The sequence below is a fragment of the Balaenoptera borealis genome (assembly GCF_965194805.1).
Source record: "Balaenoptera borealis genome assembly, chromosome: 1".
NCBI lineage: Eukaryota > Metazoa > Chordata > Mammalia > Artiodactyla > Balaenopteridae > Balaenoptera > Balaenoptera borealis.
The window spans coordinates 41,303,689-41,330,526 of NC_138860.1; the positions used below are offsets into that span (position 1 = coordinate 41,303,689).

The 26,838-nt window shown below is 37.5% G+C and overlaps 1 protein-coding gene across 4 annotated transcripts in view; it reads right to left on the minus strand.

Annotated features, from left to right (window-relative positions):
• LOC309632849 (uncharacterized protein) overlaps positions 1–26,838 on the minus strand; it is a 100,183-nt gene that overhangs the window by 64,654 nt on the left and 8,691 nt on the right. For all 4 annotated transcript variants that reach the window (XR_014247085.1, XM_082400825.1, XM_082400821.1 and 1 more), the window contains exon 2: positions 20,968–21,071. The gene's annotated coding sequence lies outside the window, so the exon portion shown is untranslated. The remainder of the gene's footprint in view (positions 1–20,967; positions 21,072–26,838) is intronic.

A 26,838-nucleotide genomic window follows, 5' to 3' on the forward strand; every position in this document is an offset into this window, starting at 1 on the left:
GTGTGTTTTATTTGAAAAATAGAAATTATGGCAAAAAACTCAAAAGCCTTACTTCTGGAAAGAAGTACTCAGGGTCTGGAGTGAAAAGAAGACTTCTTCCACTGTCTGAATTTGTTTGCACATGCATTCATTCTTCTATTTGAAAAACCAGGATTAACATATGTAGGTAGTTGGGCAATGTTTGGTGTCCTTGTGTTTTACCTAGTGATCTGTCCCTCAAAGCTTTTAAAATGCTGATGGAAGGAGTAGTCATCCAGTGTTCAGGGTGGAGAAGAGGTGGGTAAACATCAAGAATCCAGAAGAGTGCTCTATTATTGGAAAGGGAACAAAACTTGGGAGTTCCTTGCAGAGGAAAAAGGGAGTAATGATAGGACCTTATACCATGAAGCATGGACAGGGATTTTTACTTTGCAGTTGTTCTAAAGGACACTGCAAACAAGAGAGGCTGGGGGGAAATGTGAAAAGTGGGATTACTCAATTTAATCTGGCTGAAAAAGTTAGGGAATAACTGATGAGACCAACATAACAGTGGGTAGAATAAGCTCTCTTGTCTTGATGAGACTAGCTTGTTTTCCTCCTAAACATATGATGATCTAAGGAAACCGCCTAAAATGAGGTTAGGCAATCTATCATATGACCCAAAGTCACCCGGCTCAGACTCCCAACTGAAAAATGGAAACTCTGAAAACTCATGTTTACATCACAATGATGTGGTAAAGGCACAATAGAGCCAAGCAAAAAAGGCTTAAGGCTTAAGTTTTGGCAAATCAAGTACTCTGTTATTTAAAAGTCATTTGAAGCATAGAACCACAGAATTGGAAGGAATCTTAAAGGTCACTGAGCCCCCTCATTTTCCAGATGAGGACACAAACAGGGACCCAGGCACCAGTATAGATCTCAGATCTAGTCAGAGGGGCACCAGTACCAGAATCCAGGTCTCCCAAGTCCATGCCCAGGTTGTACTCCTTCCCCTACTCCCTTAGAATGTTTATTGCTAGCAGTCTGATATATGCTCCATCCTATGCCAATGTCCCCTTTTAAAAGTAGTTTTAGGGACTTCCCTGGTGGTCCAGTGGCTAAGGCTCCACACTCCCAATGCAGGGGGCCTGGGTTCAATCCCTGGTCAGGGAACTAGATCCCACATGTCGCAACTAAGAGTTTGCATGCCACAACTAAAGAACCCGCATGCTGCAAGCAAGATCCCACGTGCCACAACTAAGACCCAGTGCAGCCAAATAAATAAATAAATAAGTAGTTTATGATTATCTTTTCCCTCTACTAATTAATTGTATGAAATTGTAAATTCAATATAAAGGAATCATATATCTTTACTTGGGGAAAATATTCAATGGACATATAAACTATGTATCAGAAAGATCCTAAACTAGAGATGGAAGAGAGGGTGGGTGTGTAAAAGTGGGTACCTCATTGAAACATTCATGTTACACACACACACATGCACGCACACACACACACACACACACACACACACACACACACACACACACACCCCAAGCATCCAGGCAAAATCAAACCATGCTTATTCAAGGCTATGAAATAGAGATTGTAGGAGCAAGGATAAGAGTAGAGAGCCTTATTTGATTCATTCCAAAATACTGGTGATAATAATTCACCTTTTGTAGCTATTTGTTGGTCAACCAAATTCACTCAAGAATTTACTGGGTGCTATCTCTGTTTCCTAAGCTCTAAGGTTTCAAATGTGAAAAAACACAACTTCTCATTTAAGGATCTCACCATCTAGGAGAGAAGAGAAGTAGAGGCAGCAGGCAGATTTGGTACCACATGCTAACATTTCAGGTAGCTGGTCAGTTGATTTTTAGAAAGCAAAGATCTGAAAAAGCATTGTACTTGAACAGTTTTTCAATTTACCAGTTTCTAAAATGTTTAAGAATATTTTATTTCTATTCCATTCACAAAATGAATTTAACACTGAGAAACTTAAGTCAGTTGAACAAAGAATATTATTGGTTCTGCCCATAAGTAGATGACATACAAGAGAGCCTTTAGCTAGTTTAACTGAAGTGTTATTATATACTTATGAATTTGATGGGATTGTGGAGAGCAATGAGTCAGTTATTAGCTATAAGCACCTATGGCTATAGATTTTCTCCTTACATCCAAGTTAACTAGTTTCTCTACTGATTTAAGTGCTAATTTTTATATAGCAGAGAGCTTCAGAACTTTTTGATGGAGAAAATACAAGATTCCAACAACTGAAAATTACATTTAAAAAGTCGTTTAAAATTTTTATTGTGGTAAGAACACAACATGAGACCTGTGCTCTTAACAAAATTTTAAGTGTACGTTATTGATGACTATAGGTACACTATTGTACAGAGGATCTCTAGAACCTATTCATCTTGCTTAACAAACTTTATGCCTGTTGATAAATAACTCCTCATTTCCCCTTTTTCCCAACCCCTGACAACCACCACTCCACTCTTTGATTCTGTAAGTCTATTTTAGATAACTCATATTAGTGAAATCATGCAATATTTGTGTTTCTGTGACTGACATTTCACTTAGCATAATGTTCTCAAGGTTCATCCATGTTGCTGCAGATTGCAGAATTTCTTTCAAGGCTGAATAGTATTCCATTACATGTGTATGTATGTATCACATCTATCTGTCGATGAACAAGTTTAGGTTGTTTCCACATCTTGGCTACTGTGAATAGTGCTACAATGAACATTGGAGTGCTTATAGCTCTTTGATATCTTGATTTCAATTCTTTTGAATACCCAGAAGTGGGATTGCTGGATCATATGGTAGTTCTATTGGGAATTTTTTGAGGACCCTCCATACTGTTTTCCACAGCAGCTGCACCATTTGGCATTCCCACAAATAGTATGCAAAGGTTCCAATTTCTTCACATCCTCACCAACATTTGTCTTTTGTTTTTTTAAATGATAACCATTCTGAAAGGTGTGAAGTGATAGCTCATTGTAGTTTCGATTTGTATTTCCCTAATGGTTAGTGACATCGAGCATTTTTTCATGTCTGTTGGCTATTTTTATGGCTTCTTTGGAAAAATGTTTATTCGAATCCTCAGCCTATTTTTTAATCAGGTTATTAGTTTTTTACTATTGAGTTGTAGGAGTTCCTTATATATTGTATTAGTCAGGATTCTCCAGGGAAACAGCACCAATAGTATATAGATACAGATATAGATACAAATACAGATAGATACATATGAGGAGATTTATTATAGGAATTGGCTCACATGATTATGGAAGCCAAGAAGTCCCACAATCTGCCCCCTGCAAGTTGGAGAACCAGTAAAGCTGGTGTATAATTCAGTATGAGTCCAAAGGTCTAAGAACCAGGAGCTCTGATGTCCAAGGGCAGGAGAAAATGGATGTCCCAGCTCAAGAAGAAAGAGAATTCACCCTTCCTCCACATTTTGCTCTATTCAGGCCCTCCATGGATTGGGTGATGCCTGCCCACATTGGTGAGGGTAGATTTTCTTTACTCACTCTACTGATTCTAATACTAATTTCCTCCGGAAACACCCACACAGACACACCCAGAAATGATGCTTTACCAGCTATCTGGGCATCTCTTGTCCCAGTCAAGTTGACACAATTAACTATCACATATATTTTGCAGATTAACCTCTTATCAGATATATGGTATGCAAATATTTTCTCCCATTCTGTAGGCTGCCTTTTTACTCTGTTGATTGTTCCCTTTGCTGTGCATAAGTTTTTAGTTTGATGTAGTTTTATGTATGCATGTATGTATGTTTTTGCTGCCTGTGCTTTTAGTGTCATATCTATGAAATCACTGCCAAGACCAGTGTCATGAAGATTTCTGCCTCTGTTTTCTTCTAGATGTTTTACAGTTTGGGGTCCTACATTTAAGTATTTAATTCATTTTGAGTTGATTTTTGTGTATGGTGTAAGAGACGGGTCCAATTTCATTCTTTTGCATGTGGATAGGCAGTTTTACCAGCACCATTTGTTGAAAAGACTATCCTTTCGCCATGGTATATTCTTGGTATCCTTGTCAAATTCAGTTCACTGTATATGCATAGATTTATTTCTGTGCTGCTGGATTGATTTGCTAGTATTTTATTGAGGATTTTTTGCATCTATATTCATTAGGGATATTTCATTTAGTTTTTTCTTTTTTTTCTTGTGGTATCTTCATCTGCCTTTGGCATCAGGGTGATGTTGGCCTCACAAAATGAATTTGGAAGTGTTCCCTAATCTTCAGTTTTGGGGAGAGTTTGTGAAGGACTGGTATTAATTCTTCTTTAAATGTTTGGTACCCAGAAAACTACTAGAGCTAATCAATGAATCTGGTAAAGTAGCAGGATACAAAATTAATGCACAGATATCTCTTGCATTCTTATACACTAACAATGAAAAATCAGAAAGAGAAATCAAGGAAACACTCCCATTTACCACTGTAACAAAAAGAATACCCAGGAATAAACCTGCCTAAGGAGGCAGAAGACCTGTATGCAGAAAACTATAAGACCCTGATGAAAGAAATCAAAGATGATACAAACAAATGGAAAGATATACCATGTTCTTGGATTGGAAGAATCAACACTGTGAAAATGACTACACTACCCAAAGCAATCTACAGATTCAATGCAATCCCTATCAAACTACGAATGGCATTTTTCACAGAACTAAAACAAAAAATTTTACATTTTCTACAGAAACACAAAAGACCTTGAATAGCCAAAGCAATCTTGAGAAAGAAAAACAGAGCTGGAGGAATCAGGCTCCCTGACTTCAGACTATACTACAAAGCTACAGCAATTAAGACACTATGGTACTGGCACAAAAACAGAAATATAGATCAGTGGAACAGGATAGAAAGCCCAGAGATAAACCCATGCACATATGGTCGCCTTATCTTTGACAAAGGAGGCAAGAATATAAAAGGGAGAAAAGACAGCCTCTTCAATAAGTGGAGCTGGGAAAACTGGACAGCTATATGTAAAAGAATGAAATTAGAACACTTCCTAACACCATACACAAAAATAAACTCAAAATGGATTAGAGACCTAAATGTAAGGCCAGACACTATCAAACTCTTAGAGGAAAACCTAGGCAGAACACTCTTTGACATAAATCACAGCAAGATCTTTTTTGACCCACCTCCTACAGTAATAGAAATAAGATCAAAAATAAACAAATGGGACCTAATGAAACTTAAAAGCTTTTCCACAGCAAAGGAAACCATAAACAAGACAAAAAGACAACCCTCAGAATGGGAGAAAATATTTGCAAATGAAGCAACCGACAAAGGATTAATCTCCAAAATATACAAGCAGCTCATGCAGCTCAATATCAATAAAACAAACAATCCAGTTAAAAAATGGGCAGAAGACCTAAATAGACATTTCTCCAAAGAAGACATACAGACTGCCAACAAACACATGAGAAGATACTCAACATCACTAATCATTAGAGAAATGCAAATCAAAACTACAATGAGGTATCACCTCACGCAGGTCAGAATAGCCATCATCAAAAAATCTACAAACAGTAAATGCTGGAGAGGGAGTGGAGAAAAGAGAACCTTCCTGCACTGTTGGTCGGAATGTAAATTGATACAACCACTATGGAGAACAGTCTGGAGGTTCCTTAAAAAACTAAAAATAGAACTACCATACAACCCAGCAATCCCACTACTGGGCATATACCCTGAGAAAACCATAATTCAAAAAGAGTCATGTACCACAATGTTCATTGCAGCGCTATTTACAATAGCCAGGACATGGAAGCAACCTAAGTGTCCATCAACAGATGAATGGATTAAAGAAGATGTGGCACATATACACATTGGAATATTACTCAGCCATAAAAAGAAATGAAACTGAGTCTTTTGTAGTGAGGTGGATGGACCTAGAGTCTGTCATACAGAGTGAAGTAAGTCAGAAAGAGAAAAACAAATACAGTATGCTAACACACATATATGGAATCTAAAAAAAACGGTACTGATGAACCTAGAGGCAGGGCAGGAATAAAGATGCAGACGTAGAGAACGGACTTGAGGACACGGTGGGGGAAGGGGAAGCTGGGACGAAGTGAGAGAGTAGCACTGACATATATACACTACCAAATGTAAAATGGATGGCTAGTGGGAAGCAGCCACATAGCACAGGGAGATCAGCTCGATGCTTTGTGACAACCTAGAGAAGTGGGATAGGAAGGGTGGGAGGGAGACACAAGGGGGAGGAGATATGGGGATATATGTATACTTATAGCTGATTCACTTTGTTGTACAACAGAAACTAACACAACGTTGTGAAGCAATTATACTCCAATAAAGATATAAAAATAAATAAATAAAAGGAATTTATGCTGTAAAAAAAAAAAAAGTTTGGTAGAATTCACCAGTGAAACCAAACTTGTTGGAAAGTTTTTGATTACTGATTCAATCTCCATACCAGTCACAAGTTTGTTCAGACTTTTTATTTCTTCATTACGTAGTCTTGGTATATTGTATGTTTCCAGGAATTTATCCATGTCTTCTGGGTAATCCAGTTTGTTGGCACATAATTGTTCATAGTAGTTTCTTATAGTCCTTTTTATTTCTGTAGCATTAATTGTAATGTCTCTTCTTTCATTTCTGATTTTATCTATTTGACTCTTCTCTTTTTTCTTCTTAGTCTGAGGATTCATCAATTTTATCTTTTAAACAAAACCAACTCTTAGTTTCACTGACTTTTCTCTTGTTTATCTATTTTCTCTTTTGTTTATTTCTGCTAAAAATTTTATTTCTTTATGCTGACTTTGGGCTTAGTCTGTTATTCTTTTTCTAGCTCCTTGAAGTGTAGTTAGGTTTTTATTTGAGATCTTTCTTCTTTTTTAATGTAAGTATTTGTCACTATGAACTTCCCTCTTAGTATTTCTTTTGCTGCATCCCATAAGTTTTGGTATATTATTTTCATTTTTGTTTATCTTGAGGTATTTCTAATTTCCTTTTTTGGTTTCTTTTTTGGCCAAATGGCTGTCCAAGAATGTGCTGTTTAATTTCCACATACAGGTATCCCCAACTTTTTGAAAGTTCGCTTTACACCACTTCACTTTTAAGAAAGACTTACATTAGTACTTGTTTTCACTAACCTAAAGAAATCTGAAGGGGGTTTTCACTTTTACAAAAACAAAAAAACGTAAAAAGTGAAAATAGCATTCAGCATTTGTTTTTCAGTGAGCCATTACAGAGGCAGTGCGCATCCCAAGCAGTGAGAGAGGCACCACAAAGCTTCTTCCCTGGAAACTTTACTCAGCATCTTGACATCAAGCCACCACAGCTTTGAACTGTGCCTGTGAGCATCTGTGCTCTATCTTAATTTATTTTGTGCATCCATTAGCAAGATTTGTCCTAAGGTAACTGCTTCTTCACTTTACACCATTTTGGCTTACAAAAGGTTTCATAGGAACACTATAGTGTCAGATAGGGAGGGAAACTTGTATTTGTGAATTTTCCAGTTTTCCTTCCACTGTTGATTGCTGGTTTCATTCGATTGTGGTCAGAAAGGAAACTTGATACAATTTCAATTTTCTTAAATTTGCTAAGACTTGTTTTGTGACCTAACATGTGATCTATCCTGGAGAAAGATCTCTGTGCACTTAAGAATGTGTATTCTGCTGCTTTGGGTCGAATGTTCTGCATATGTCTATTAGTTTCATTTGTCATAGTGTTGTTCAACTCTTCTGTTTCCTTACTGATTTTCTATCTGGATGTTCTATCCATTATTGAAAATGGGATATTGAAGTCTCCTGTGATTACTGTATTGCTGTTTATTTCTCCCTTCATTTCTGCCAATGTTTTCTTTATATAGTAAGGTGCTCTGATGTTGGATGCATATATATTTATAATTGTTATATCTTCCTAGTGGATTGACCCTTTAATCATTATATAATGTCCTTTGTCTCTTGTGACAGTTGACTTAAAGTCTATTTTTTCTGATATATGTATAGCACCCCTCCACCACCACCACCACCCTCTTTTGGTTACCATTTGCATGGAATACTCTTTCCTTCCCTTCATTTTCAGCCTTAAAGTGAGTTTCTTGTACACAGACATAGCTGAGTCTTTCTTTTTTTTAATGCATTTAGCTACTCTGTGCCATTTACATTTAAAATAATTATTAACAGGGGAAAATATATTATTGCCATTTGTTAGCTGTTAGTCCTGTAATTCTTTTGTCTGTTTTTTCCTCTCTTTTTGTATTCCTTTGTATTTGGATTTTTTGTATTGCTATGCCATGATTCTTTTCTCTTTTTTTCTGTAACTTCTATAGGAATTTTTTATCTGTGTGTAGTTACCTTGGCGCTTACATAAAATATCTTACAGTGGATCCTTGGGGGCATAATAGGAAGGCCAGGGAGATCAGGAGAGGCAGGTGCGAGGAGCCATCTGGGAGAAGTGAGAGAGGAGCAGAGGGCATCTGCACCACCCACTGGGGCCCGGGGAGCCTGCTGAGCTACCAGGCCAGTCCCCTGACCTCCAAGGCCCTCCCCTCTGGCCACACTGGTCCTGAGGGTATAGAAGGGAGGCCGGGGAGATCAGGAGAGGCAGGCAGGAGGGGCCCTCCCAGACCGGAGGAGCAGGAGAGGAGAGGAGGGTGTTTGCCCTGCCCACTCGAGCCCAGGAAGCCTGCTGGGCTCCCAGGTGAGGTCCCCTGCCCTCTGAGACCAGGGGTGGGGGGCACACCTGGGCCCCTTCTGTTCCTTGAGCCTAAGTCCCACCCTCCACAGCCCCCAGGGCCTTTTCCAGCCCTGTGGGTCCTAAGCATAGGCCCCTCCCACTGCCCAAAACTTGCCCTTGCTTAGGCCCCACCCTCCACAGCCAAGCCCTTCCCCCCCCCCCAATTATTTTTTCTTTTCCCTCCTCTTTCTTACTATTGTGGTACTGATGTACCTTCCAGTTGTTGATTCATCTATATTTTTATTTTTATATTCTTTCTAACATATCTGTTAGTTTCCTAGCCTAATTTTATTTTTTACTTTGTTATTGCTCTCTTTTATTTTTTATTTATTTATTTTTTGGCCACCCCACGCAGTTTGCAGGACCTTGGCTCACAAGCCAGGGGTCAGGCCGAAGCTCCTGCAGTGGAAACTCCGAGTCCAAACCACTGGACTAACAGAGAACCTCAGACCCCAGGGAATATTCATCAGAGTGAGGTCTCGCAGAGTTCCTCATCTCAGCACCAAGACCCACCTCTATCCAACAGCCTACAAACTCCAGTGTTGGAAGCCTCAGGCCAAACAATCAGTAAGACAGGAACATAATCCCACTCATAAACAAAAAAAAAAAGTCACAGATGAAGGAGCAAGGTAAAAACCTACAAGACCAAATAAATGAAGAGGAAATAGGCAATCTACGTGAAAAAAGAATTCAGAGTAATGATAGCAAAGATGATCCAGAATCTCGGAAATAGAATGGAGACCTGGATTAAGAAAATACAAGAAATGTTTAACAAAGATCTAGAAGAACTAAAGAAAAACAGAGATGAACAACATAATAACTGAAATGAAAAATACACTAGAAGAAATCAGTAACAGAATAACTGAGGCAGAAGAATGAATAAGTGAGCTGGAAGACAAAATGGTGGAAATAACTGCCAAGGAGCAGAATAAAGAAAAAAGAATGAAAAGAATTGAAGACAATCTCAGAGACCTCTGGGAAAGCACTTAATGCACCAACATTCAAATTATAGGGGTCCCAGAAGAAGAAGAGAAAAAGAAAGGGCCTGAGAAAATATTTGAAGAGATTATAGTGGAAAACTTCCCTAACATGGGAAAGGAAATAGTCACCCAAGTCCAGGAAGCACAAGGAGTCCCATACAGGAGAAACCCTAGGAAAAACACACCAAGACACATATTAATCAAACTAACAAAAATTAAACACAAAGAAAAAATATTAAAAGCAGCAAGGGAAAAACAACAAATAACATAAAAAGGAATCCCCATAAGGTTATCAGCTGATTTTTCAGTGGAAACTCTGCAGGCCAGAAGGGAGTGGCAGGATATACTTAAAGTGATGAAAGAGAAAAACCTACAACCAAGATTACCCTACCCAGCAAGGATCTCATTCAGATTCGATGGAGAAGTCAAAAGCTTTTCAGACAAGCAAAAGCTAAGAGAATTCAGCACCACCAAACCAGCTTTACAATAAATGCTAGAGAAACTTCTCTAGGTGGGAAACACAAGAGAAGAAAAAGATCCACAAAAACAAACCCAAAACAATTAAGAAAATGGTAATAGAAACATACATACCAATAATAACCTTGAATGTAAACGGATTAAATGCCTCAACCAAAAGACAGAGACTGGCTGAATGGATACAAAAACAAGGCCCATATAAGTGCTGTCTACAAGAGACCCACTTCAGACCTAGGGAAACATACAGACTGAAAGTGAAGGGATGGAAAAAGATATTCCATGCAAATGGAAATCAAAAGAAAGCTGGAGTAGCAATACTCGTATTAGATAAAATAGACTTTAAAATAAAGACTGTTACAAGAGATAAGGAGGGACACTGCATAGTGATCAAGGGATCAATCTAAGTAGAAATATATGTTTATATTATATATACAATATATATATTAATATATTATATATATTTATATATTTATATATATATAACAGTTATAAATGTTTATGCACCCAACATAGGAGCACCTCAATACATAAGGCAAATGCTAACAACCATGAAAGGAGAAGTCGACAGTAACACAATAATAGTAGGGGACTTTAACACCCCACTTACACCAATGGACAGATCATCCAAACAGAAAATAAATAAGGAAACACAAGATTTAAATGTCACACTAGACCCAATAGATTTAATTGATATTTATTGAATATTCCACCCAAAAGTGGCAGAATATACTTTCTTCTGAAGTGCACACGGAACATTCTCCAGGATAGATCACACATTGGGTCACAAATCAAGCCTCGGAAAATTGAAGAAAAATGAAATCGTATCAAGCATCTTTTCTGACCACAACGCTATGAGATTGGAACTCAATTACAGGAAAAAAACCGTAAAAAACACAAATACATGGAGGCTAAACAGTGCACTACTAAATAACCAAGAGATCACTAAAGAAATCAAAGAAGAAATAAAAAATGCATAGAAATAAATGAAAACGAGAACATAATGACCCAAAACCTATGGGACGCAGCAAAAGCAGTTCTAAGAGGGAAGTTTATAGCAATTCAATCTCACCTCAAGAAACAAGAAAAATCTCAAATAAACAATCTAAGCTTATACTTAGACAACTAGAGAAAGAAGAACAAGGAAAACCCAAAGTCAGTAGCAGGAAAGAAATCATAAAGATCAGAGCAGAAATAAATGAAATACACACAAAGAAAACAAGAGCAAAGTTCAATAAAGTAAAAGCTGGCTCTTTGAGAAGATAAACAAAACTGATAAACCCTTCGTCAGACTCATCAAGAAGAAAATGGAGAGGATGCAAATCAATAAAATTAGAAATGAAAAAGGAGAAATCACAACTGACACTGCAGAAATACAAAGGATTCTAAGAGACTACTACAAACAACTATATGCCAATAAAATGGACAACCATGAAAAAATGGACAAATTCTTGGAAAGGTACAGTTTTCCAAGACTGAACCAGGAAGAATTAGAAAATATAAACAGACCTATCACAAGTAATGAAATCGAAACTGTTATTTAAAATCTTCCAACAAACAAAAGTCCAGAACCAGATGGCTTCACAGCCGAATTCTATCAAACATTTAGAGAAGAGCTAACACCAATCCTTCTCAAACTCTTCCAAAAAATTTCAGAGGAGGAACACTCCAAAATTCATTCTACAAAGCCACCATCACCCTGATACCAAAACCAGACAAAGATATCACAAAAAAAGAAAATTATAGACCAATATCACTGATGAACACAGATGCAAAAATCCTGAACAAAATACTAGCAAACAGAATCCAACAGCACATTAAAAGGATCATACACCATGATCAAGTGGGATTTATCCCAGGGATGCAAGGATTCTTCAATATACGCAAATCAATCAATGTGATACACCACATTAACAAATTAAGGAATAAAAACCATATGATCATCTCAATAGATGCAGAAATGCTTTTGACAAAATTCCACACTCATTTATGATAAAAACTCTCCAGAAAATGGGCATAGAGGGAACCTACCTCAACATAATAAAGGCCATATATGACAAACCCATAGCAAGCATCATACTCAATGATGAAAAACTGCATGCATTTCTACTAAGATCAGGAACAAGACAAGGATGTCCACTCTGCCACTCTTATTCAACATAGTTTTGGAAGTCCTAGCCACAGCAATCAGAGAAGAAAAAGAAATAAAAGGAATACAAATTGGAAAAGAAGAAGTAAAACTGTCACTGTTTGCTGGTGACATGATAGTATACATAGAAAATCCTAAAGATGCCACCAGAAAACTACTAGAACTAATCAATGAATTTGGTAAGGTTGCAGAATACAAAATTAATGCACATACATCTCTGGCATTCCTATACACCAACAAGGAAAAATCAGAAAGAGAAAGTAAGGAAACATTCCCATTTACCATTGCAACAAAAAGAATAAAATACCTAGGAATAAACCTGCCTAAGAGGGTGAAAGACTTGTACTCAGAAAACTATAAAACACTGATGAAAGAAATCAAAGATGACATAAAGAGATGGAGAAATATACCATGTTCTTGGATTGGAAGAATCAATACTGTGAAAATGACTATACTACCTAATGCACTCTACAGATTCAGTGCAATCCCTATCAAATTACCAACGGCGGGCTTCCCAGGTGGCGCAGTGGTTGAGAATCTGCCTGCCAATGCAGGGGACACGGGTTCGAGCCCTGGTCTGGGAAGATCCCACATGCTGCGGAGCAACTGGGCCCGTGAGTCACAACTACTGAGCCCGCGCGTCTGGAGCCTGTGCTCCGCAACAAGAGAGGCCGCGATAGTGAGAGGCCCAAGCACTGCGATGAAGAGTGGCCCTCGCTCGCCGCAACTAGAGAAAGCCCTCGCACAGAAACAAAGACCCAACACAGCCAAAAATAAATAAATAAATTTATTAAAAAAAAAATTACCAATGGCATTCTTCACAGAATTAGAACAAAAAAATTTACAATTCGTATGGAAACACAAAAGACACCGAATAGCCAAAGCAATCTTGAGAAAGAAAAACGGAGTTAGAGGAATCAGGCTCCCTGACTTCATACTATACCACAAAGCTACAGTAATCAAGACAGTATGGTACTGGCACAAAAACAGAAATATGGATCAATGGTAAGGCATAGAATGCCCAGAGATAAACCCATGCACAAATGGGCACCTAATTTACGACAAAGGAGGCAAGAACATACAATGGAGAAAAGACAGCCTCTTCAATAAGTGGTGCTGGGAAAACTGGACGGCTACATGTAAAAGAATGAAATTAGGACACTACCTAACACCATACACAAAAATAAACTCCAAATGGATTAAAGACAAATGTAAGACCAGACACTATAAAACTCTTAGAGGAAAACATAGGAAAAACCCTCTTTGACATAAACCACAGCAAGATCTTTTTTGACCCACCTCCTAGAGTAATGGAAATAAAAACAAAAATAAACAAATGGGACTTAATTAAACTTAAAAGCTTTTGCACAGCAAAGGAAACCATAAACAAGAGAAAAAGACAACCCTCAGAATGGGAGAAAATATTTGCAAATGAAACAACAGACAAAGGATTAATCTCCAAAATATACAAACAGCTCATTGAGCTCAATATCAATAAAACAAACAATCCAGTTAAAAAACGGGCAGAAGACCTAAATAGACATTTCACCAAGGAAGACATACAGATGGCCATGAGGGACATGAAAAGATGCTCAACATCACTACTTATTAGAGAAATGCAAATCAAAACTACAATGAGTTATCACCTCACACCAGTTAGAATGGCCATTATCAAAAAATCTAGAAACAATAAATGCTGGAAAGGGTGTGGTGAAAAGGGAACCCTCTTGCACTGTTGGTGGGAATGTAAATTGATACAACCACTATGGAAAACAGTATGGAGGTTCCTTAAAAAACTAAAAATAGAACTACCATACGACCCAGCAATCCCACTACTGGGCATATACCCAGAAAAAAACATAATTCAAAAAGAGACATGTCCCACAATGTTCATTGCAGCTCTATTTACAATAGCCAGGACATGGAAGCAACCTAAATGTCCATCGACAGATGAATGGATAAAGAAGATGTGGCACATATATACAATGGAATACTACTCAGCCATAAAAAGTAACGAAATTGAGTTATTTGTAGTGAGGTAGATGGACGTAGAGTCTGTCATACAGAGTGAAGTAAGTCAGAAAGAGAAAAACAAATACCATATGCCAATGCATATATATGGAATCTAAAAAAAAAAAAATGGTACTGATGAACCTAGTTGCAGGGCAGAAATAAAGAGGTAGACATAGAGAATGGACTTGAGGACATGGCGTGGGAGGGGGAAGCTGGGGCAAAGTGAGAGTAGCATTGACATATATACACTACTGAATGTAAAATAGTTGGCTGGTGGGAAGCAGCAGCATAGCACAGTGAGATCGGCTCAGTGTTTTGCCATGACCTAGAGGGGTGGGATGGGGGGATGGGAGGGAGGCTCAAGAGGGAGGGGATATGGGGACATGTGTATGCATACGGCTGATTCGCTCTGTTGTGCAACAGAAACTAACACAGTATTGTGAAGCAATTATACTCCAATAAAGATCTAATAAAAAAATTTTTTTAAATCACAGTAGCATACTACTATTCACACTTTATGAGGAAAATATTTCTGTCAGAACAAAAAAGTTAAAAAATAAAAAAATAAAGGTGATAACAACTTAAGTTCAATCACATACAAAAACTGCATACTTGAACATCTCCCCCCCACACACTTTATGTTATTGTTGTCACAATTTATATCTATTCATCTTTATTTATTATTATTTACATTTATCTTTACCAAAGTTTCATACTTTCTTATGCTATTATGTTGCTATTTAGCACACTTTCATTTCAACTTGAAGAATTCCCTTTAGCATTTCTTGTAAGGTAGGTCTAGAAGTCATGAGTTCCCTCAGCTTTTATTTGGGAAAATCTTTATCTCTCCTTCATTTCTAAAGAACAGTTTTGCTGAACAGAGTATTCTTGGTTGGCTTTTTTTTTTTCTTTCAGCATTTTGAATATATCATTCTACTCTCTTCTGGCCTGAAAGGTTTCTGCTGAAAAATCCACTGATAGTCTCATATGCGACAAGTTACTTTTTTCTTATTGCTTTCAAAATTCTCTTTGTCTCTGACTTTTGACAATTTGATTACAATGTGTCTCAGTGTGGATTTCTTTGGGTTTATCTTAATCTTTTTTGGGGGGCGGGGTGCTTCTTGGATCTGGACATCCATTTCCTTCCTCAAATTTGGGAAGTTTTCAGATATTATTTCTTTTAATAAGCTTTCTGGTCCTTTCTCTCCCCATCTCTTCTCTTTCTGGGACTCTCATAATGTGTATATTAATCTATTTGATTATCCTATAAGTCCCCTAAGCCCCTTAAGCTTTCTTCACTCTCTTTCATTCTTCCTTTTTTTCTCCTCTGGCTGAATTATTTCCAATAATGACTTGTCTTTGAGTTTGTTGATCCTTTCTTCTGCTCCTGAACCCCTCTAGTGAATTTTTTAGTTCAATCATTGTGTCTTCTGTTCCATGATTTCTGTTTGGTACTTTCAAATATTTTCTGCGTCTTTGTTGAAACTCTCACGTTGTTCATGCACTTTTCTCTTGACCTCAGTAAGCATCTTTATGAAAGTTATTTTGGATTCTCTGTCAGGTAAATATATAACTCCATTTAATTAGGGTTGGTTTCTGGAGATTTATCTTGCTCCTTTGTTTGGAAAACCTTTGCCTAAGTCTTCATTTTCCTGTCTCTCTATATTGGTGTACGTGCATAGACAAAGCAGGCACCTCTCCCAGTCCTCATGGACTGGCCCTGTACAAGAGAAGACTCCCATCAGTCAGCCCTTCCAGAGATTCTGGGGACCTGTACCACTGCTTTCCCTCTCCAAGAAGAAGCAGGAAGTTACAGCTTTGTCCACTTGCTCTGTGCTGTGCCAGGGGTAGCAATTGTATCTATTAGCCCAAACCACAGCCTATCTCCATTCTCCCCTAAGCAGCTAGACTGCATCAGATCTATGAGAGTTCCAAGACTGGCAAGACAGATTCTAGTTCTTTGGTCAACCCCAGAGAAGTTGGTGCTCTGGACATATGGATCTACTCTTTCCCTCCCCAAGGGGTAGATGAGAGCTAGAATTTTTCATCTGTTCACTCTATGCTGAGTAGGAAAAAGGATCTATGACATCTAGAGCCCAAGCCTCTGTCTCCATTCTCCCTCGGGTGGCTAGACTGTACCAGACCCCCTAGAGTTCCAAGACTTGCAAAACAGAAGCCAGTCCTCTGGGGAGCCCCCTTTGAAAAGCTGGGGTGCTGGATACACAAACCAATGCCTTCCCTTTCCTGGGAGAAGCTGGGAGCTATGGGGTCTCTTCCTGATTATATGGCACTATGCTGGGGGCAGGGACGATGGTGAGAGGGTGTCCTGAATCTCCCTATTGGCTTAGGTGAGCCTGGTTTTGCACTCACCCAGGGTACAAGAGCCTTTCATTTAATTTCTGGATTTCTCACAAGGTGAATTTGTTCATGAACTGTTGCTGAATTGGTGTGTTTGTTTGCAGGGGAAGAAGGGGCCAGGGCTTCCTACTTTGCCATCTTGCTGATGTCACTCCTGAAAATTTTTAATGTATAGGTTTTTCTGAAGTCAAAATAGTTTGCTAAATTTGGGGAAAACTTTACAAAGGAAAAAACGCTTTAAAATCTGTGACATTTTCTCACTTACAAAGATTATTTCTAAATTTATGAGTTATATTTACAGGAATATGTCAATCAGTACTTCAGAGACCATTGTTTATAAGTCATATTAAATTTGAGAAAAACATTTTTCTATTTTTAAAGAGAGCCAAAAATTAATAGTAGTCATGAAAAATAAAAAAACTGGTTAGATATGTTTTTATAGCAATGCTAAATGTAGACATAACTGTGAAGAAATATTATTTCATTGAGTCTTCATTTAATATATAGTAATTTACTTCAGGTGAGAATAAAAATGTTACCAAGGACACTATCGGACTACCGTGGCATTTTCCAGGCTTCAATTTCAAATATTTCTAGACTCTCCTAAAGACAATAGAAATGCTAGCATAGAAATAACGGGCCTGGAAGTGGCAGGCAGGCAGTTTATTACTTTGAAAAATAATCTTATTAATAAGTTTCCTGGAAAAGAACAGTTAATAATACTATACAAACAGAAATCTACTTTTAAGGTTTTGAATTTTAGAATGTCAGTGATTTAGCTATTTATGTGTAAATAAACATATTCTACTGGACACAAAAGAGATAATAGCACAAAAATTTATCTTTCTAAAGGTTAGTTCAAAATCTATTTTAAAAATATATTTCTTATGCAAATCAAAACTACAATGAATTATCACCTCACACAGGTCAGAATGGCCATCATTAAAAAGTCTACAAATAGAAAACTAAACATCTATATGTAAAAGAATGAAATTAGAACATTCTCTAACATCATATACAAAAATAAACTCAAATGGATTAAAGACCTAAACGTGGACTTCCCTGGTTGTGCAGTGGTTAAGAATCCGCCTGCCAGTGCAGGGTACATGGGTTTGATCCCTGGTCCGGGAAGATCCCACATGCCGCGGAGCAACTAAGCCCGTGCACCAGAACTACTGAGCCTGCGCTCTAGAGCCCACGAGCCACAACTACTGAGCCCACATGCCACAACTACTGAAGCCCGTGTACTTAGAGCCCATGCTACGCAAAAAGAGAAGCCACTGCAATGAGAAGCCTGCACACCACAACGAAGAGTAGCCCGCACACCACAATGAAGAGCAGCCCCTGCTCGCCGCAACTAGAGAAAGCTCACACACAGCAACAAAGACCCAGTGCAGCAACGAGGCCCAACGCAGCCAAAAATAAATAAATAAAATAAATAAAATTTTTTTAAAAAGACATAAATGTAATACCAGATACTATAAGACTCCTAGAGGAAAACATAGGCAGAACACTCTTTGACATAAATCACAGAAATATTTTTTTGGATCCATCTCCTAAAGTAATGGAAATAAAAACAAAAATAAACAAATGGAACCTAATTCAACCTAAAAGCTTTTGCTCAGCAAAGGAAATCATAGACAAAATGAAAAGATAACCTATAGACTGGGAGAAAATATTTGCAAATGATGTGAACAAGGGATTAATTTCCAAAATATGCAAACAATTCATACTGCTTAATATCAATAAAACAAACAACCCAATCAAAAACTGGGCAGTGAATGGATAAAGAAGTTGTGGTACATATATACAATGGAATATTACTCAGCCATAAAAAGGAACGAAATTGAGTCATTTGTTGAGACGTGGACAGATCTAGAGACCGTCATACACAGTGAAGTAAGTCAGAAAGAGAAAAACAAATATTGTATATTAATGCATGTATGTGGAACCTAGAAAAATGGTACAGATGAACCGGTTTGCAGGGCAGAAGTTGAGACACAGATGTAGAGAACTACAGTATGGACACCAAGGGGGGAAAGCCACAGTGGGGTGGGGATGGTGGTGTGCTGAATTGGGCGATTGGGATTGACATGTATACACTGATGTGTATAAAATTGATGACTGATTAAAAAAAAAGAAAAAAAAAAACTTGTCAGAATACCTAAATAGACATTTCTCCAAAGAAGACATACAGATGGCCAACAGACACTTGAAAAGATGCTCAATATCGCTATTAGAGAAATGCAAATCAAAACTACAATGCGGTATCACCTCACACCAGTCAGAATGGCCATCAAAAAGTCTACAAATAATTAATGCTGGAGAGGGTGTGGAGAAAAGGGAACCCTCCTACACTATTGGCAGGAATGTAAATTGGTGCAGCCACACTGGAAACCAGTAAGGAGCTTCCTTAAAAACCAAAAATAGAGTTACCCTACGATCCAGCATTACCACTCCTGGGCATATATCTGGAAAAAAACTCTAATTAAAAAGATACATGCACCCCAATGTTCATAGCAGCACTATTTACAATAGTCAAGACATGGAAGCAACCTAAATGTCCATTGACAGATGAATGGATAAAGAAGATGTGATATATATATATAGATATAGATATATAGATATATATAATACTCAGCCAGAAAAAAGAATGAAATAATGCGATTTGCAGCAACATGAATGGCCTATGTATTATCATATTAAGTGAAGTAACTCAGACAAAGGCAAATATCATATGATATTACTTATATGTGGAATCTAAAATATGATACAAATGAACTTATTTACAGAGCAAAAATAGACTCACAGACATAGAAAACAAACTTATGGTTACCAAAGGGGAAAGGGGTGGGATAAATTAGGAGTTTGGAATTGGCAGATGTGAGCTACTATGTATGAAATAGATAAACAACAAGGTCCTACTGTATAGCACAGGGAACTATATTCAGTATCTTGTAATAAAATATAAGGGAAAAGAATATGAAAAAGAATATATATACATATATATATATAACTGAATCACTTTGCTGTACACCTGAAACTAACACACATTGTAAATTAACTATACTTCAATAAAAAATAAAAAATATATTTCTTCCCAATGCTTGGTCAACAACCAGTGAACTACATGTTAAATAATGGCAAACACTCAATGAATTATAAAAATTATACTTGATTTTTCATTAAGAATTATAATTAATGGAAAGTATATCAAATGAAAAGATAAAGGGTTGAATTTTTCAAAATTGAGAACTATACAAGTGGTACAGTAAATTCTCATCAGTGGTTAGGGAATGATATGTGACAGATAACCGAAAATTCTAGTTAGTTGTCCAAACTTTATAGCTTCTAACTAAATGCAATCTTAATTATTAATATAAGCGTGACTGCAGGAAATAAATGCTTATGGAAGACTGCTTGAGAGACTTGATAACCTGAATATTACCTGTTGCAGGAACAGGGCCATCAGAAAGTTTTCTATGTAGATTGTATTTAGAGTTAGATTAACGGATGGGCCAGAAGATCCAGTCTAAAGGTACTAAGACATTATTGGAAATGTAATGCATTAGAGAAAATTGTATTCACCAAAACTTCTCTCAGAAATTAAGGTAGGAAGGCATACTCTGAAGAGCCATTTGGGGTGGGGCATGAGACCCCAAATGAATGTGCTCCAGTAACCAGTTGCTAAACTGCCTCCAAACCAGGGCAAGTGCAGTTAAAAGAGCATGCTTTGCTTCGAGGAGGCAGTGTGGGGCAAGAGCTCAGTTGTTCAGGATAAAAGAGAGACTAACTTACCAACTTCCTTCTAGCGTTCCAGGAAGTTTAATGGGGAACCAATTAATAGTAACCTGACTAGCCATTCACATGCCCTTGGTTCACCTCAGAAAGCATTATTTATTCCTTACAGAACTGCCTTTACTTAATAATGTTTGGAGTCATAGGTATACTATAAGAAACAGTCACGTGAGACACAATATTCTATTGCAAAATTAAGAGCAAAGGATGCTTTTCATAAGATCCACAATAAGTCATTTGGGAAACAACTGCTTTGTTTTTATCTTAAGGACATTATGCAACTTGCAACTGACCATGTTTTCCCTTTTGCTTTGGATGCTGGGAAATTTAAGGGCCAGATTTGCCATCCCAGTCTTGAAATTGCACAAGCTCAGAGTATATACTTCTCTTTTTCTTATTTCTAGCTTCTATTTTCTTGGCTATTTTTTTCTTTCACTTGTACTCCTTCAATTTTTTATTTCAATCTTCCATATTATGAAAATATTTGAAAATTACCTCTATTCCTTTATAACACTAGTTGGAGTTTCTGGTTCCAGCACTTCTTCGCTTCCTCTTGGTTTATTCCCTCATTTTGATAGAGCACCCCCTCCAGTAGCTTCCTGAGACAAAGGGAAATGAGAAGTAATTTTTTGAGGTCTTGCTTATTTGAAATTATCTTATTCTACCTTCACACTTGATAGTTTAGCTGGTCACAGAAAATTCTTTTTTATGTGCTAATTGGGCAAGGAAACGTGGCTTTCTTGTTTGTTTCATTATGTTCATAATTTAGCTACTCTAATACTATCACACCGATTAAATTATCAGAACAGAGAAATAACTCTGAACCACTTATCTGAACCTTAATACTATGTAATATATAAAAATTAACACTGTATGAAAAGAAACATTAGAGTTCTGGCTTTATTTTTCCAAAACATTTGGATACCTATTTTTCTATGTTGTTTAACTTCCTTACTCTTTTCTCTTTTTTATTATAGATGTCATATGACAAGATGGCATATACAGGACAATATTACTAACTTTTTTGGTATTTTGTTCCGTTGACTCATTCATTCATCATACAATAAACATCTCTCCCTTTCTCAATTTCCCCATCTTGTTTCCTTTCTCTTCTCCGTTGCCACTCTCCTTTCTTTCCTCTCTCTGAGAAAAATCCAAAAAATGAAGACCCGTAATTAACCAAAAGACAAATTAGGAGAGTAATTATTCCCTTGAGCCCATAGGTCAGATCCAGCCACCTGCATCTGCATTCTTTTTTTAAAAAAATTAATTTATTTTTTTTGGCTGCGCTGTAGGTTGTGGCACGCAGGGTCTTCATTGAGGCATGCGGGATCTTTCCTTGAGGTGCGTGGGCTCTGTAGTTGTGGTACGTACGCTCCAGGGTGCGTGGGCTCTGTAGTTTGCAGCACGCGGGCTCTCTAGTTGAGGCGTGCGAGCTCAGTAGTTGTGGCACATGGGCTTAGTTGCCCCACGGCATGTGGGATCTTAGTTCCCCAACCAGGGATTGAACCCCCGTCCCCTGCATTGGAAGGCGGATTCTTTACCATTAGACCTCCAGGGAAGTCCCTGAATCTGCATTTTTTTTTAAGCTTTTATGTATTTTATTTTTTTGGCTGTGTTGGGTCTTAGTTGCAGCGTGCAGGATCCTCGTTGAGGCACGTGGGATCTCCTGTTGAGGTGCACAGGCTTCTCTCTAGTTGTGGCGTGCAGGTTCTCTCTCTCTAGTTGTGGCACACAGGCTCCAAGGCACGTGGGCTCTGTAGTTCTGCGTGTGGGCTCCAGGGCGTGTGGGCTCTGTAGTTGTGGTGCACGGGCTCCAGAGCGTGTGGGCTCTGTAGTCTGTGGCACGCGGGCTCTCTTGTTGAGGCACGCAACCTCAGCAGTTTTGGCATGCGGGCTTAGTTGCCCCACGGCATGTGGGATCTTAGTTCCCCGACCAGGGACAGAACCCACATCCCCTGCATTGGAAGGCAGATTCTTTACCACTGGACCACCAGGGAAGTCCCTGCATCTGCATTCTTAAAGACAATTCTCTCCTCTACATGGACAGCTGTAATATCTGACTTAAAAATAACTTCTGAAGATTTCAACTATAAAGAATTGGGCTCAACATCGCTAATTATTAGAGAAATGCAAATCAAAACTACAATGAGGTATCACCTCACACCAGTCAGAATGGCCATCATGAAAGTCTATAAACAATAAGTGCTGGAAAGGGTGTGGAGAAAAGGGAACCCTCTTGCACTGTTGGTGGGAATGTAAATTGGTGCAGCCACTATGGAGAACAGTATGGAGCTTCCTTAAAAAACGAAAAATAGAGTTACTATATGATCCAGCAATCCCACTCCAGGGCATATATCTGGAAAGGACAAAAACTCTAATTCGAAAAGATGCGTGCACCCCAATGTTCATAGCAGCACTATTTACAATAGCCAAGACATGGAAACAAACCAAATGTCCATTAACAGATGAATGGATAAAGAAGATGTGGTGTGTGTGTATATATATATATATTCACATACACACACACACACAATGGAATATTACTCAGCCATAAAAAGAAGGAAATAGTGCCATTTGCAGCACCATGGATGAACCTAGAGATAATCATACTTAGTGAAGTAAGTCAAACAGAGAAAGACAAATATTACATGATATCACTTATATGTGGAATGTAAAATATGATACAAATGAACTTATTTACAAAACAAAAACAGACTCACAGACACAGAAAACAAACTTATGGTTACCAAAGGGGAAGGTAGTCGAGGGATAAATTAGGACTTTGGGATTAACAGACACACACTATTATATATAAAATAGATAGGGACTTTCCTGGTGGTCCACTGGCTAAGACTCCACGCTCCCAGCACAGGGGGCCCTGGTTTGATCCCTGGTCAGAGAACTAGATCCCGCATGCCACAACAAAGACCAGTGCAGCCAAATAAATAAATAAATATTTTTAAAAGATATTTAAAATAAATAAACAAGGACCTACTGTATAGCACAGGGAACTATATTCAATATCTTGCAATAACCTATAGTGGAAAAGAATCCGAAAAAGAATGTACATATGGCTAAATCACTTCACTGTACACCTGAAACTAACACAACTATAGTCAACTATACCTCAATTAAAAAATTTTTTAAAAGAATTGGGCTAGGGCTTCCCTGGTGGCGCGGTGGTTGAGAATCTGCCTGCCAATGCAGGGGACACGGGTTCGAGCCCTGGTCTGGGAGGATCCCACATGCCGTGGAGCGTCTGGGCCCGTGAGCCACAATGACTGAGCCTGCGCGTCTGGAGCCTGTGCTCCGCAACAGGAGAGGCTGTGATAGTGAGAGGCCCGCGCACCGCAAGGAAGAGTGGCCCCCGCTCGCCGCAACGAGAGAAAGCCCTCGCACAGAAACGAAGACCCAACACAGCCATAGATAGATAGGTAGATAGATAGATAAATAAATAAATAAATAGAATTGGGCTATGAGCAAGACACTGTGCCAAGTGCTTTAATCTCAAATTCTCCCTCATAGAGTTTTAATGAGACACACATTTTGTTTCATTTTTTTATTCTGATTTTTATAGATAGGAAAATCAATGTTAAGAGAAATGAATTTGCCTGAAGTTTCATAGCTAAATGACAAAGGCAGTATTCAAATTTAGATCCAACTCTAAAACCTAGGTTTTTAAATGAGTTTTAAGTTTTAATCTAGTATTAACAATACTCTCAAAATTTACTTGAGAAAATCCAAGTCATTCTCAGATCACTCTCTGCTCAGCTTGAAACCATCCAAGTGAAAGTAAAATTTCATCCATTTAACAAATATTTCAGCTTCTTTTCTATGGAAGAGATGGTAATAAACAAATGAAGATGACATGGTCCTTGCCGTTGCTTATTTCAGGTTGGCAGAAACAATATTCCACTTTTAATATTCACTGAAAAGACTAAAATACAAGCTAGCAAGAGAAAATGTCTTAAGGATTTAGGCACATCAGGATATTCGGGGAGATGGACATAGGGTGAAGAAAAGTAAACATACATCAGGGAGATGGACTAAAACACAATAAAATCAAGCCTTTATGTTTTGTTTGTAACACTTCTACCCAATCATTTTAGAGTTATATTCAAAATCTTACGTTTGTTTCCATTACATTTTCCTTCCCACTAAAGTTATCATCCAGCTTACAATAATGGCCCCAAAACCAGTGTACCAGCTATGTTTTTTAAAGTCTTATTTCATTAATTTAATTTAAAATTTTATTTTCAGGAAAAGGATTGACTACAACGAGGCACAAGTCAGCTTTCTGGGGTGGTGGAAATGTTCTGCCTTTATTGTGGAAATGATTATATGACTGTGTTTGTCAAAATTCATAGATTTTATACCTAAAATGATGAATTTTACTACATGTAAATTACCTCAGTACACATCCGACTTAAAAAAAAAAGGCTGAACTCTTAACTACCCAGCTAAAAATAAAACAAAATTTAAAACACAATTTACAATTTAGGTACAAGACCAATTTTATTTTTATAAGTGAAGGAGGTCTAGTAATTTTTTGTATTTATTTATAATGTTAATAATCCAATATTATATAATTCAATAAATATATCAATATTTTAAAATAGGATATTAAAATGTTATATTTTTTAAAAATAAGGATTTGGATTGCAAAACACTTACTTTAACCAAAATGTTGTTAAAGCAATGTTATTTTTAAAAAAATCTCAGAAAATAACAATCTAAGTCTGTTAAAAATTTCAAAGATTTAAACTTCCAGAATACTACCATAAATCCTGCTTACATAGTATGCTGAAAACTCCTCATTTAATACTTAAGGACAAAAAATTACCAGCTAGCTTCATTACTTGATAGATTCAACTGCGTTCTAAAACATAATTGTAGCTCAGCTTCCAAAAAAGGCAAAGAAAAAGAAATGATTGTTTTCAACAAAACTGGGTTTAAAAAAAACACTATTAAGAACACAGGAAAGGGTAATTAAGTGATGTCTCTTCTTTATTAAGGCTTCAATAGAAGCAAATACACCCAAGAAACTATTTACAAAGGACCCAGCCTCAGAATTGTTTTAGAGACCAAAGTCACTTCCCTGCCACTGGAATTTGGCTTGTAAAAATAGTACCAAATTACACATCAAACTTCTCAGATTTTTATGATTCCTACTTTAATACCCTCTGTTTTTATTCTCCCAGACATACCAAAGGCCACCAAGTCAATTTAAATTAGGAGAGGTAATGTAATTCCAAGCTCTGGAAACCCTAGAAGAAATATACTGTTTAACAGGAAGAGTTCTCTTGCCTTGATTAAAGTAATATATCTGTTGCAGATGTCATTTGTCAATCAAAAAATACATACCTGATTTTTTTCTAATATGGGAGAGGAATGTGTTTTTGTTTGTGGCTTTGATAAAAATACCCTTTTAAGTGTGTTGTGCTTGGTAAATTAACTTTTGGAAGAATGAACTATCCCTTAAGTGATAATATGTGACAACTCTCTGTAACAATTGCTCTCTCTCAAAGAAGCTCATCTTCCAAAATCTATCGTAAAATTTTCAGTTTAAAAGCTTGTCAGGCTTGACTATATCTCTTGAATGTCAATAAAAATCTGATTTTGTCCATGTGTTTTTCTGAATGTTTTCTAATGTTTTCATCTTTAATAATATGTAACAATGAAAAACAGCATAAATATCTCTGAGACAGAAAGTATGCAAAGCATTACTTTGTTAGGAATGACTATGTTCTGGATATTAAAGGACAATTAACTTGCTAAAAACAAATGCTCTGAAACTGTTCATGAAAAAATGCTGAAGGATTGGCATAATGATATCCATGATAACTGTATAAGGTGTCCTAGGATGCAGGAGAACAGTGCCAATTAGGCAAAAATTACTCTAAGAATTTTTATTCTTTCCAAAATGGTAACCAAGTAAATAAATTTAATAAACAGTATTTGTTAAAAGTACATAGATCATGGAAGTACTTTTAAATAAGCAATCTCTGGGATGTGGGTTCACAAGACTCAACAAAGTGAAATCCCTGCAGTGAGTTCCTTCTTTTGGGGGGAGGGGTAGAGAGGTTAGAGTTCTAAAGTGACAGTGACAATGATGGCAGGAGTCAAGAGTAAACGATAAGAAAGTTTGGTCCTAAGGAGGGAGCTGAGAGAAGGGAAGCTTATGGGCTCGCTGGGCTGTACCATCAGGGCTTGGTGTCTTCAAAGATGTCAAGGAAGAGGATGAACAAGGAGTCAGGTAAGACTTGCTAGTGTGGTGGGAATTAGTTCAAAGAGTTACACGCATAGAAAATCAGAATGCTTGGAGTATAATTAGGAGGCTGGTAAGTTATTCTAAGGAAGGAA